The following is a 12127-nucleotide window of genomic DNA, read 5'->3' as shown; positions in this document are numbered from 1 at the left end:
TCAGGACTGTTTTTAGAGGGGGGTTGTTATCGGAGGTTCGTCAGCTCGAGCAGCGGTTAGATCTGACATTATTATTGTGCTGTGAAGTGACTTGCTAATGGCGTTTTACTGAAAGTTATTTGCTTCCTGTTCACTTTCTCGCTGACACCTGGATTTCTGGCTACCTTTGGTGTAATTGCATAATTTTGACTGGATTGTTGAGATGGATGGTGATTGCAAAATGGAGCCAATATACACTGTCCCCCTGCATGTATACACATGTTTGTGTGTGTGTGTGTGTGTCCGCCCCTGCTTTGAGCCAGCCCCATTGGAAGAGTGTATTTTGTTGCTGGCAGAGGCAAACAGATGGCAGGTTGTGAGCCGAGCTGTAAGAAGTCCAACACACACACACACACACACACACACACACACAAAGGGAGACAGAGAGACAATCCAGGCCTGATCTGTCCCTCCCATCATTCAGCTTCTTGACTCCACCCCCTCTACACCCCAAATGGCTCCTCAGTCACACACACACACACACACACACACACACTCATCTGCACACAAACAGTTTCGTGCTTGTTTCTGTTTCTTTTTGCTTCTGCTTGAAGTTCTATCCCGATCACTCGTGTATTTGCTCAGCTGTTGCACCACATGAAAAGATGCTGCCTTATTTCTAAAGATGACACCACAGAGACTCGATAGAGAAGACAGAGAGCTCTGGCACCAAAAGGTAATGCAACACACTCCGGTAAGGTGCTGCCTGACTTCAACTGTTAACCTGGCTAATATCGTGTCAAAAGGTAAAACTAATCACTGTTTCTAAACTTATAAAATCCCGTCTCATAGCATCACAAACCTCCTTCAGTGCTTAGGTCTGAAGATTTCACACTCATGGGTCTGTGCATCAGACTGGACTTTATGGACCCTGTTTGCAACTTCACTCTGAATACCCACTTAATGAGCTCCATTCTTTGTACGGGGGGTCCGATTAATGAAAGCAAATACCCTCTGGTTATCATGTTCATGTTCATGCGTGTACACACATCAGGCAAGTTACTAGGCAAACATTAACTGTGTAATATTTAAACTCCACACACAGATACACACACACCTCTCCCTCCCCCTTTTCTTCTCCTTCTCCTTCTTCTTCTTCTTCTTCATCTCTGACCACTAACCAGAAGCAGAGCTGTCTTGTCTGGCTCTGCTGCACTCCATTTACATTTCTGTGAATGGAAACTGAGAGCCAGCAGACAGCAGTGCTCTGTGTGTGTGTGTGTGTGTGTGTGTGTGTGTGTGTGTGTGTGTGTGTGTGTGTGTGTGAGTGTGTGTGTGTGAGTGTGGGTGTCAGGGAGGGAGGCGGTGAGTGTGTAGGGGTATGTGATCCCTCCTTGCTTGTGAGTGTGAGTCTCCCTTTCATCTTCTTCCTCCCTCTGTCTCCCCCCTCTCCACCTCCTCTCTCCCTCGCTCCCTCGCTCCACTCTCTCTCTCTCTCTCTCTCCTTCCTTGCACACACACATCTGCTCGCTCCCTCTCTTGCTTCATCCTCCGCCTCCTTCATCCCTCCTCTTCTCCTTTGTGTCTGCCAGGACACATTCGAGCTGGCTTTATTGGCTTGACCAAAATGAAGCGCAGTTCTGGCGAAGTGTTTTACAGGGTTAACGGTGTGGGCGTAAAACCTCCTCGCCTCCTTGTCCTTCTCCTCTTCGCTCCGTCTCTCTCTCAGCTGGTTGATCCATCATCTCCACTCGCTGCCTCCTCGCTGTCCTTGCATGCGCCTCTGTTTAAAGCCCCCACACGTCCAGGGCAGCTGACACATCTGATGTCGAAACCAAACTCGGCGTCCATCCCTCCCACATCCCACCTCCTCGCTCCCCTCGTGTTATTTTGCCAGGAGAGCTAAAATAATAAACCCCTGTCCTGTCTGCTGAGCGTAATGGAAGCTCTTTTTCTCCTTGGAAAGAAGAGAAAGGGAGGCCTCGGCGTAGTGCTGGCTGACGGCAAAGCAGCGACAGTCGAGCCGACTTAAGTTTTAGTTTTTCAGAATAACTCGGGTCAGAAATTTTTTTTTTTGTTTCAGGGTTCGCATGAAAAGTTATTTTTGAGGGTGGTGTATCTGGTAATTGGCTGCATTTTTTCCTCATATGACAACTCTCTCCTCGTCGCTGGCGCAGCACGGCTTCTGTGTATCACCGCAAAGTCAGAATCGGAAAACATTACATTATTTCTAACTGTGTCACAGTCTCGGTTTTGATTGTGTTTGTCCAGTGTGTTTGTTCGAGTGTGCACGGACTTCTTAAGTGTCGTTTCATCTCAGACTTCTCGAAGGGTCATGATGTCATGTTTTAACCTGCTGCATAGAACAGCAGTAAATGGTGGCTTAACTGCACTGTCCCTGGTTCAGTTCCAGCTTTGTGCACTTATGTTATCAACTTCCTATAAATGCCATGAAAGAAAATTTTAAATAATAAAATGGTCAAGAGATCAATTGCAATCATCACCTTGCCTCTGTGCCACACAAAACTACCAATACTCCCACTGAGCCATCAGCCAATCAGCTGCTTCTCTGGAGCACGTTGGCACTGGCTGAAGCGAACAGTATGCTGTGCTGTCGGATTGGCCTCCTTAGGAAACTCCATTGACTCTCCAGTGAATGTTGAAACAGGACTGGAGGCCACGGTAGAGCGAAGCGCATACAGGCGCCTCTCACCCGGGTTACTGAGGCGATTACCGTAAATACGTCAGGCTGTCTGCAGGCTGGTACCTGCTGGGCAAGGCTAACTGTTGAGCAGTGCTAACACTCTCTTAGTGTTTCAAAACGCATGAAGCTGATTTGACTTCAGGCTGCAGAGGTCTGTTGCACATGCAGCGTTCAGGCTGTGTTAGTATAGATGTCGGGTATAGATGTCTCAGGACAACTGTGCCCCAGTTGTTCCTCCTCCCAAACAGAGGCTCCTCTCTGTGGCCTGTTTGTGCTGTAAGTGAAGGCAGATCCTGGAGGGAAGCAGGAGGGAGGGATGATGGGATTAGAGGCTTTCCTGCTCTCAGAAGCAAACACGCTTAGCACACCAGTTCAAGTTTTCAGACCCAGTGGAGTCTGTCGTTGTTATTCTCCGGTGACTTTCATAGTAAAAAAAACAAAAAAAAAAAAAAACAAACTAAGCGTGAAAAGGAAAAAGACTGAAGAAGAGCTTGCTGGTAGCAGGCCAGTAAGCAACAAGAGGCAGCCCAGGAAGCGTTAGCTTGCGGGTGCTCCTGGTGATCAGAAGCACATGGCAGCTGAGACCAACAGCAGGTTTCACGTAGAGAAGAGCGAGACGGACCCACGCAGTCCCAGTGCACTAATAAACAGCATCATAAACAGAGCCGTAAACGCTTTTATGTCCTGTTGATCCCAACCCGGAGACGCAAACCCCCTGCCTCCACCTTCAGACCCTCATCGGATCAAACACTTTTACGAATTCATGCTGCAAGTTTAAAATTGAGTTTGATTCTGGAAAACCTGAGGGCTAACTTTTAAATTATAGCAGAGAGACAGGGGCCTAACAGGTTTATGAAATACTAACGTCATTAGTCTAAATCCAAAAAAAAAAAATTGTAGAAATTTTCTAACTGTTTGAATTTGTCACATTTAATTTATTCGGTCACCTTCTCAATTTTATGTTCCTTAAGTTTTGAAGGCGTGAACACTGTTTCAGTGCCTTCTCCACCCTGTAAGAATCAAATAATTTTACATTTCTGGGGGGAAAGCATAAAGTACGAAAGTATGAAACTGAACTCTTGAACTGAAACTGCATTTTTAGGAGGTCTCATTTAAATACGTGGAGTCTCAAAGTACTGAACTTATCCTTTTCAACCCCTCGAGGTCCTCAGTGTTTGCTTTGTGCTGCTCGTCGTGTTTGTTCGGAGTGTAGACAACATGTGGAAGGCTGAAGAAAAGCTCTTGGTTATGCTTGATGGATTAATGAGCAAAATCCAGATGAGGTTGTAACTTTGAGTTCAGAGCTTCTCTTCGCGGCCGCCGTTAACTCCTGCGAAGCACACGGTCGGCGAGCGCGAGTGTAAACACGATTACTGTGGGCTTTTCTCATTGCGCGAATCCTGTGTGTAGAACAGACCGGTCCTCAGTCGTGTTGTGTGTGTGTGTGTGTGTGTGTGTGTGTGTGTGTGTGTGTTAAAGAGGTGCCTTTACATTGATAAACTCCACGACACTGACGTCTTTGTCACCTCTTTCACACACACACACACACACACCATCACTACCCCACAGTGTGTGTGTGGCAGGTTGTCCCAGCTGGAGAGCATCACAACTTGTGTGTTTGTGTGTGTGGATGGGTGTGTGTGTCGGTGGGTGGGGGTACACTCTGACAGGTCAGAGCTGGGGTCGGGGTCAGCTGAGGTCAAAGTTTAACGTGTCAATCAGGCGCCTCCTCGAGCTGCGTCAGTGTGTTCAGAGATGGTTTCCATCAGCTGGCTCTTGTCTTTCGGATGAAACGCATTCAAACTCGCTTTGAACTTTTAGAAACACTCAGTTCTTTGTGATTAATTCAAATCGTTTGGCATCCCTTTAATTCATTCAACCTCCCGATGTTTATCTTTGAACCTTTGCAGCTAAGTTTCTAAGATTCCGACTGTCAACTGTCCCTTTAACACCTGGTGGTGTTTGGCCATTAGAGACTGAGTGGGACTGTTTTTCATGATGGTGTTTTGATTTTTCAGGTATTTAAATCACCAGTTTACAAAGAGAACCCCAGACATTATCTATTTTCCTGTGTCCCAATTTTTAGGACATCGGCTACATATAAACTGAACTGAATGTTGCAGCACATCGCTGTTGCGAAGAAAAATGACACATTCGTGGATGATTTGAGGCTCTTTTTACAACCCTTGTGTTCCATTTAGCACAGGAAGTAAACTCAGGTGGAGGACCATGTGATCCCTGCAATGCAGTTAATCAATTAATTACAACACCAGAGAAATTTGAATTTCTTAAGTTTCCCTCGGGATCAATAAAATATTTATCTATCTGTAGGATATTTGCATGACTTTAAAAACATAACTTGTCTACTTTCAGTCATTCGGTTTTCACCGGAACCTGCTGCTGTCGCGCCATCTTGTCAGGAATTCAGACAGCATCGTGGGCACAGTTTTGGACGACTTTTGGATTTCATTAGACCCTTTGTTCTTTGGTTTAGCAGCTAATTCTCCATACCCAGCACAAAGCTTTGTTTTTGTGCTTCCAAACCCATTTTTTTGTCCTTTTCTAATCACCTCCTCCTCTCAGGATACAGTACTGCTGACCGAGCATCAGTTTTCCCTCCAATGTCTGTGTGAAGTCATGTGGCTTCCCCAGTCTGGCCTTGAATCAATATACTGCACAGCTGACTCATAAAATCTCACCTCTGAAAGGAAAATTAAATATACAGACAAAAACTTGCCGCCTTAAAAAAAAAAGAAAGGAAGCTTCGACATCTAAATTCTGAGATCCAAAGAGCCGATCTTGTAATCGGATTGGTTCCTCCGTGTTTGTAAGGGAAGTGTAATTACGTTGTATAGTAGCCACACACACACTTCGCAGACATCCTGGCTTTTGTGGACCGAGCTTCTTACACTTGTCTGGTGAATTGAAACTAGGCCAGTTCGTCTTTGGAATGACAATTACCATGGACCAAACCCAGGCCCTATTCTGAGGCCGGAGGGATGGAGGGCAGGTGGGGGCGATGATGTGGGTATGAAAGGAGCAAAGACGATTGGACGCTGCCAAGATGCTCTGGACGTACAGTAGCTTCCGATGCTCATTAGCGCGGCCGAGCGGAGGGCCGCGCGCTCGGGGAGGAAGAGGCACGGAGGTTGAGGCTGGCACAGGCTGGGGCGGGATGTTTAGAGGCAACGTCTATCTTTAACTTGATTTTAGAGGCTCTTTTGATAAAGTGCGGCTCAGCATCAAGAAGAATAGACTGGGAGAATAACTCCCCCCTCGCACCCATTCTCTTTTCTCCTCTCCCCCTTGATCTCTGCCGAGCCATCCCTCTTTTCTCTCCATCTCCTCCTGGCAGGCTTCTCTGCAACGGTGTGAGGTTGTCAGGCTGGCCCAGATTAGGGGCATTGTCCAGAGGTATTTACATCCGGCCAAACCATATTAAACAGAGATTAGGGGTTTTCACTGCACATTGCAAAAAAAAAAAAGAAAAAGAAAAAACAAGAGGGGGTGAAAAAGAAGAGGGAGCTTTTCCAGGACGAGCAGGATTTACAATTGGCATAGCTGTGAAATGGAGGGAGAGAAATGTGTTCTTTATGGGGAGGAGGGGTGATGGTGGGTGGTGGTGGTGGTGGTGGTGGTGGTTTTGGGGGGGGACTCCACAGATCCTGTTTGAAGGTCATGTGATGTTGGCGAGTCTGAGGGGGTGTTGAGTGTGCCAAACTGTTGGCAGCCCGTCCAGTTTTTCAGAATAGGAAGCAGGAGTAAAAGAATCCGTTGGCGGGACACAGCGAGCAGACGGGCTGCTGTGGAGGACATCATGAACCTGTCTGTCTGTCTGTCTGTATGTCTGTCTGTGTGTCTCTAACTGTAATCCTAACCTCCCTTAAAAGAACATCTCTTTATATTGCAGCTTGGCTCTTACTTTTGCAAAGCTTTGGCCATTCCTGTTGCTAGTAACACAGTGATACTTTCCAGTTTAACTGCTGAGAGCTGATGGCTGACAATCAGACAGGTTTTAAACAAACTCCCAACACATGAGAAAATATTATGCCAGCTCTCCTTTTGCATGTCCTGGTTCAACTTGTCTTTCTTGCCTTTGTCGTGTTCACACAGTTTTGTAGTTATTATTGTGCTGACTTTCTGTTTTACCTCCCAGTAGTCCAGAGGGGCTCAGGAAATGTTGCTACTTAGCTAGCTAACAGTTAGCTTGGTAAAGAAGGGAGGCTATGCAGTATTAGAAAAAAGAAATGACACATATGATAAATAAACATTTTAAGAAATAAAGCTCATCATTGCTCAATTAAGGACTCTCAGGTGTTTTCCTGCTACTGTCTTTTTGGTCTGGTACGACCACTAGCTTATAGTGGCTAATGTTAGCCAATTTTTGACATTAGCAAGTCCATTTGATAGACTTACTCTTAATTTGATTGAATGATAAATAACTCAAAGTCCGCTTCTTCAGCTGCATGTCGCAGTCAGTGAGTTGATTAAATATTGAGGAATTAATATTAAGTCAAAACTATTTTGTCAAATTAATCACCATTTGTGAATAGTGAAGTAATCGCCAGTTTTAGCCACAGTTTCAACCATTCAGGAAAATTTGTTGTTGTTGTGATGGCCAGAATAGTCCTGTTAGGTCAACGGGCATAAAATTCTTTTCCACGCAGAGGTACACATACAAATGAACTTTAACCACATGTGTATGGATATACTGTACATGCACGTACACACCAATTGGCTGTAAAGGATCACAGATATATGGAAAGTATTTGCTCCCCGCTTTTCAGAGAAGCACAGTCCAGCTGGTTACAGTAGTAGAAGCAAACAACTAATTACCTGCAATAAAAAAGGTCATTTATCACTGAATTGTTTGCTACTGGCTTGGGAGCAGGCCACTCTGCAGATGTTGGAATTGTGGCCTTGTTGTATTATTAGTTCAGCGAGTAGGAGGAAAAAAGGAAGCTTGATAAAGACTAATGTCTCCCTGGCCCATCTGGAATCCATCACTTTCAAAAGCGGTTTAAACTCAGATATGGCTTGAAAAGGTATGTGTGTCGCTGCTTTTCTACCAGATTCAATAAAAGTACCTGTGAAGCTCCCCTCAATAAAGAAAATCATGTTATCTTTTACTGTCTGTGATCCTTCTTGCTTTGCTGTCCTGTTTGAACCTGCGCGTATGTTTCTTCATGCAAAGCAACCTGGTCCAGCAAAGCGTCGTCCTTCTGCGACAGCACCATAAAATCGGTCTGGACAGTCAGCAGGAGACTGTAAGGATACTAAATTGTCAGAGAAGATAATTCTGATTGTCCCTTTTCTTGTTGAAGACCCACAGAAGGAAGCTAAGGAAGCTGAAAATGGAGTGACGCTTCGTTCCTTCATAAAAGTGTCGTAAGAGTTGATTGGAAAATAATAGCAATATTTAATCTTGCAATGTCAAGAAATCCTGGCCAACACTTCAAGTTAATTCAGTCAGCAAGTCTGCTTAAAAAGCCTGTACTCAGTGTAGCACAAAGCACTGGGTTTCTGCTCAAAATGTAAGAGAATCTGGAAAAGCTTTGTGTCCGTACCATAAAATAACAGCGTAATCAACTGCCTGTAGATGTCCAGTCAGTGCTGTGAAAGAGTAAAACTTTTGCTCTCCCCTTCAAGATGTTAGACTAAAAAGTTGGACATACTGGTGTTTTTTCACTGAAACGTCGTCCGTGTTCCCCCCGTGACCTGATACGACAGCAGCCGTGGCGACAGTCGGTCCGGTCTACACTCCATCCTGTCCCCTCAGGATCCCTCACTCAGTCCTTCGCTCTGTGTGTGTGTTAGAGAGGCGGGCATGGAAAGGCTTCCCACATAAAGAGGCCTTTTTATCCCTAGGGCCGCAGCCTGCCCGCCGGCCCCTGAAGAAGTTTGTAGAGGATAAATAAACCTCTTCAGACGCACAGAAAAGATGGAGTCTGTAAGCGGCGCGTTAACGGACGGACACAGTATCTCAAAGGGAGACTTTATATTATTCTGAAGGGCTGTTTGTTATGATATTGAGCCGAGAGGGTAGGAAGGGCCAGCAGGGCAGGGGCCTCTTGATTTATGGAGTGACCGCACACACACACACACACACACACACACACACACAATCACAGATACACATGTATCAGAACCCACATCCACATTTTCACACACACACACACTCGAAGAGCACATATCACACATTGCTTCCAGCTGGCTCCAGGTTCCGGCAAGAGTGCCCCCCCCCCATCCACGCACATACACACACACACACACACACACATTCACACACACACACCAGGCAGCCGATAGCTCACACATGCTGCACCGGATGAGAAAACAGCAGGAAGTTCTAGATGTTGATATGAGGTTGGACGGCACCAGAATGCTGCAGCTGAGCTTTCATTTATCTGCTCTTGTCAGACTTACTTCAAGTCTGATTTATTCATGAGGTGATTTTATATCAAACAGGCCTTTGGATTAGTGCTTCTAATCACACACAAAGTACGTGCAGGAATTTTGGCACACGGTCGTCTTTTTCTCTATTCACACTATATTTATTGCACACAACTAAATGAGCACATTGTTGGACAGTCGGTTAAACTGTTCGTATTACACACTGATTTACTGCTGTGTGACTTGTGATGTCTGTCCAAATCTGTTGTGTGACGAGTTTGGGAGGTTCAACTGTGAAACACTGAGAAAGAAATCCAGATCCAACTTCCTAATCTTCGTTACATTCACATGCAGTCAAGAAATCAGGTTGCACAGGTGTGAAGATACCATGTTTACGTGCACCTTAGTAACCTTGGTAATGTAAATCTGTGGCAGTTTATGTCTTGTGTTTGACTGACGAGCAAAGTTCAGTTCCGCTAACATCCAGGGCTGTCGAAGTGCAGGAAAAGACCCAGAGTTTCTCTTACAGGTTGTGAAAAACTTCCTGAGGTCAAACTATGGACGTATTTCTAGTCTTTCCAGCACTTTGGTTCATTAAGTCTTGTTGTAAGACACACAGAACCACAAGGGACAAACTGGCCCAGTTTGATTTAAACCCTACGCACTCTTTCAGCTTTGATTTCTTGAGTTTTTAAAACCTTAACTCACATGCAGAGGAAGATGAGTCCACCCCTGAGCTGCTCAGTGAGACACGGTCCCCCTTTGGGAATTTGCTGACTTACTGGTCAGGAATTCTTCTCTTTGCGTACTTTCCAGTGCCTTACATGACCACCTTTCGAAGAACCGTCTCTTGTCAGTGTGATCAAACCTGTGGCCGTAGATTGCAGGACGCTCACTTGAAAGGTACAACAAGGTTGTACCTTTCTCAGCAACCTCAAAGGTTGGGCAGTGGCGCATAGTGAAAACCCTTTCAAACTGAATCTGCTTTTATTCAAAGCTTTTTTAATTTATTTAATTTTTTTTTTCATGTTCGAATCTGCATTTCAAAGTGCAGGATCTGAAACAGAAGAATATGTTTTGTCATTGACGGTGACCACAGAAACGGGGCTTTGCTCTTTTGTGTGACACCTGAGAAACTGAGGGGTTTTGAGGAGGACATATGTGGGTTTTGTTTTGCTCTTTTGGTGAATTGCATGTGTTTAGCCTCTGGCAGTGTAAACATGCAAGTGGTGCGCACACGTTCCTTCTATCTGTTTCCCCAGGATCAAAGCAGAAGCTTTCCTTTTACAGCTGGATCACACACTATTAACAAACCCTAATTAAATACGCCGTAATGTCGAATCCAAAGAGGCTACAGTGTGCTCTAAATGCACGGAGAGAATAATAACTGATTTATGTAAAGAAGGCTAATTCTGTGCCAAGTATTTCTTGGCATTTTTCACACCAATGGAGGATGTAATTACATTTTGCTTCTTCCAAATTTCTACAAGAAAGGAAAATGGACAACTGTTTGAAAACCTCAGCACATAGAACTGAAACTATCTGCACAGTGATTTAGTAGAACTAACCCTTTAAGCAGGAAATCTGCACTAATACAAAGAAAGTGTTCTAGTCAGTCCTCAGTGCTGCTGCTGCTGCTCATTCGGAGCTGCCAGAGGAGGTTGTGCTCGAGTGCTCGGGCTCCATAAAGCCGAAGTGAGCTACGAGTCTCAGGAGATTATTATATCTACCCCATAAAGCCCAGTTCCCCATGTTTAAGACCTGAAGATATTCTAAGACCTACTTTTCTCCTTTTCTTTCGCACAGGTCATAAGAAATACACGAAAGGTAGCGAGCCATTCATGCTGGGGTTGAATTTATGCTCCGTGCGCCGCGGCCTCGCTGTTTTTCTTCTTCTGAATGGGCCTTTTTGCTTTAAAAAAAAGCGCTGTAAATACGGTTGTCAAAGCCAGAGGGCCGCGCCGCCACGTTAAGCACATTGCTAACTTAACATCTCCAGTAGTTTTAATGGGTGCAATAAAACATCGAAAACAATTCACAACTCATCCATTCAGCTCATTTAAAACTCGCTGAAGAAGGTCTCTGAAGGCTGAGACGAAACAGAACGAGACGCTTTCGGTGGGCTTTTGCTCGCTCGTGTTTTCCACTGCGCACAAGCTTGAGCTCTTGGTACTTTTCTTAAGTATTTCAGAAAGTTTTTCTACAGTGCAGCTCTGAGGAAAATACTGTCCTTTAGACTGCGCTGTGTGCCTAATGAGCATAGTTACACGTCACTTTGAAGGGTTCAGGTTTTATATTCATGAAATATTCCAAGCAGATGTTCAGGATAATTTTGGGCTGTTTTTGTTTGGTTTTTTTGGTGTACAACATATCACATCGGCTGTGCCAACTTACAGACATTTCAAAGGAACTCTGGTCTGCTGTTTCTCCCACATATACAGCACCTGTCTGTCTGTCTGTCTGTCTGTCTGTCACGGTTTGTGTTCGACTCCTTGCCCAGCCTACCTCACATTGAAAGAGCCCATCTATAATTTAGAGCACCTATTTTGTATTCCCCGTGAAGATTATCTCGTCTGGGCTGCTCCTGATTTCAGCCGTGCCTCTCAACTCCAATTTCCTAATTTCAGTGCGAGGGCCGCGTTCACCTTCGCAGCTTGTCAGCGCGCATACGTAAGGCCGCTGCCCTGTTTGCGGGTCAACAGTGGGCGTATTTGCCATCATAAATCACACTCTTAACACACTTCAAGCAGTCTTTCCCATGGGTGGGTGGGTGGGTGTGCATTTGTGTGTGTGTGTGTGTGTGTGTGCGTGCGTGTGCGTGTGTGTGTTGTGTACTCTATTGCCCAAGCAGCTCGTTGAAAGACTTCCACAGCGGTTGTTTGTGCTGCACGCCTGCGTATGTGAAAGCATGCATGTGTGCCTTATAAGTGTCCCTGCGTTTGTGTACATCATTGTGTGGCCTTGAATGGTTGCCAAAGCAACCAGAGTATGCGTGAGGTCGTCTTTTTGTCTCCTCACGATGGTGACGATGTGTGATTGAGGTCTGGATGA

At 45.3% G+C, this 12127-nt stretch overlaps 1 protein-coding gene across 7 annotated transcripts in view; it reads left to right on the top strand.

Annotated features, from left to right (window-relative positions):
* The window catches only part of fgfr3 (fibroblast growth factor receptor 3), a 67260-nt gene that overhangs the window by 11953 nt on the left and 43180 nt on the right, over window positions 1–12127 (top strand). The gene's annotated exons all lie outside the window — the stretch shown is intronic.

Source organism: Scatophagus argus, chromosome 15, assembly GCF_020382885.2.
Source record: "Scatophagus argus isolate fScaArg1 chromosome 15, fScaArg1.pri, whole genome shotgun sequence".
Taxonomy (NCBI): Eukaryota; Metazoa; Chordata; class Actinopteri; family Scatophagidae; genus Scatophagus; species Scatophagus argus.
This window is presented reverse-complemented; position numbering and strand designations above follow the sequence as displayed.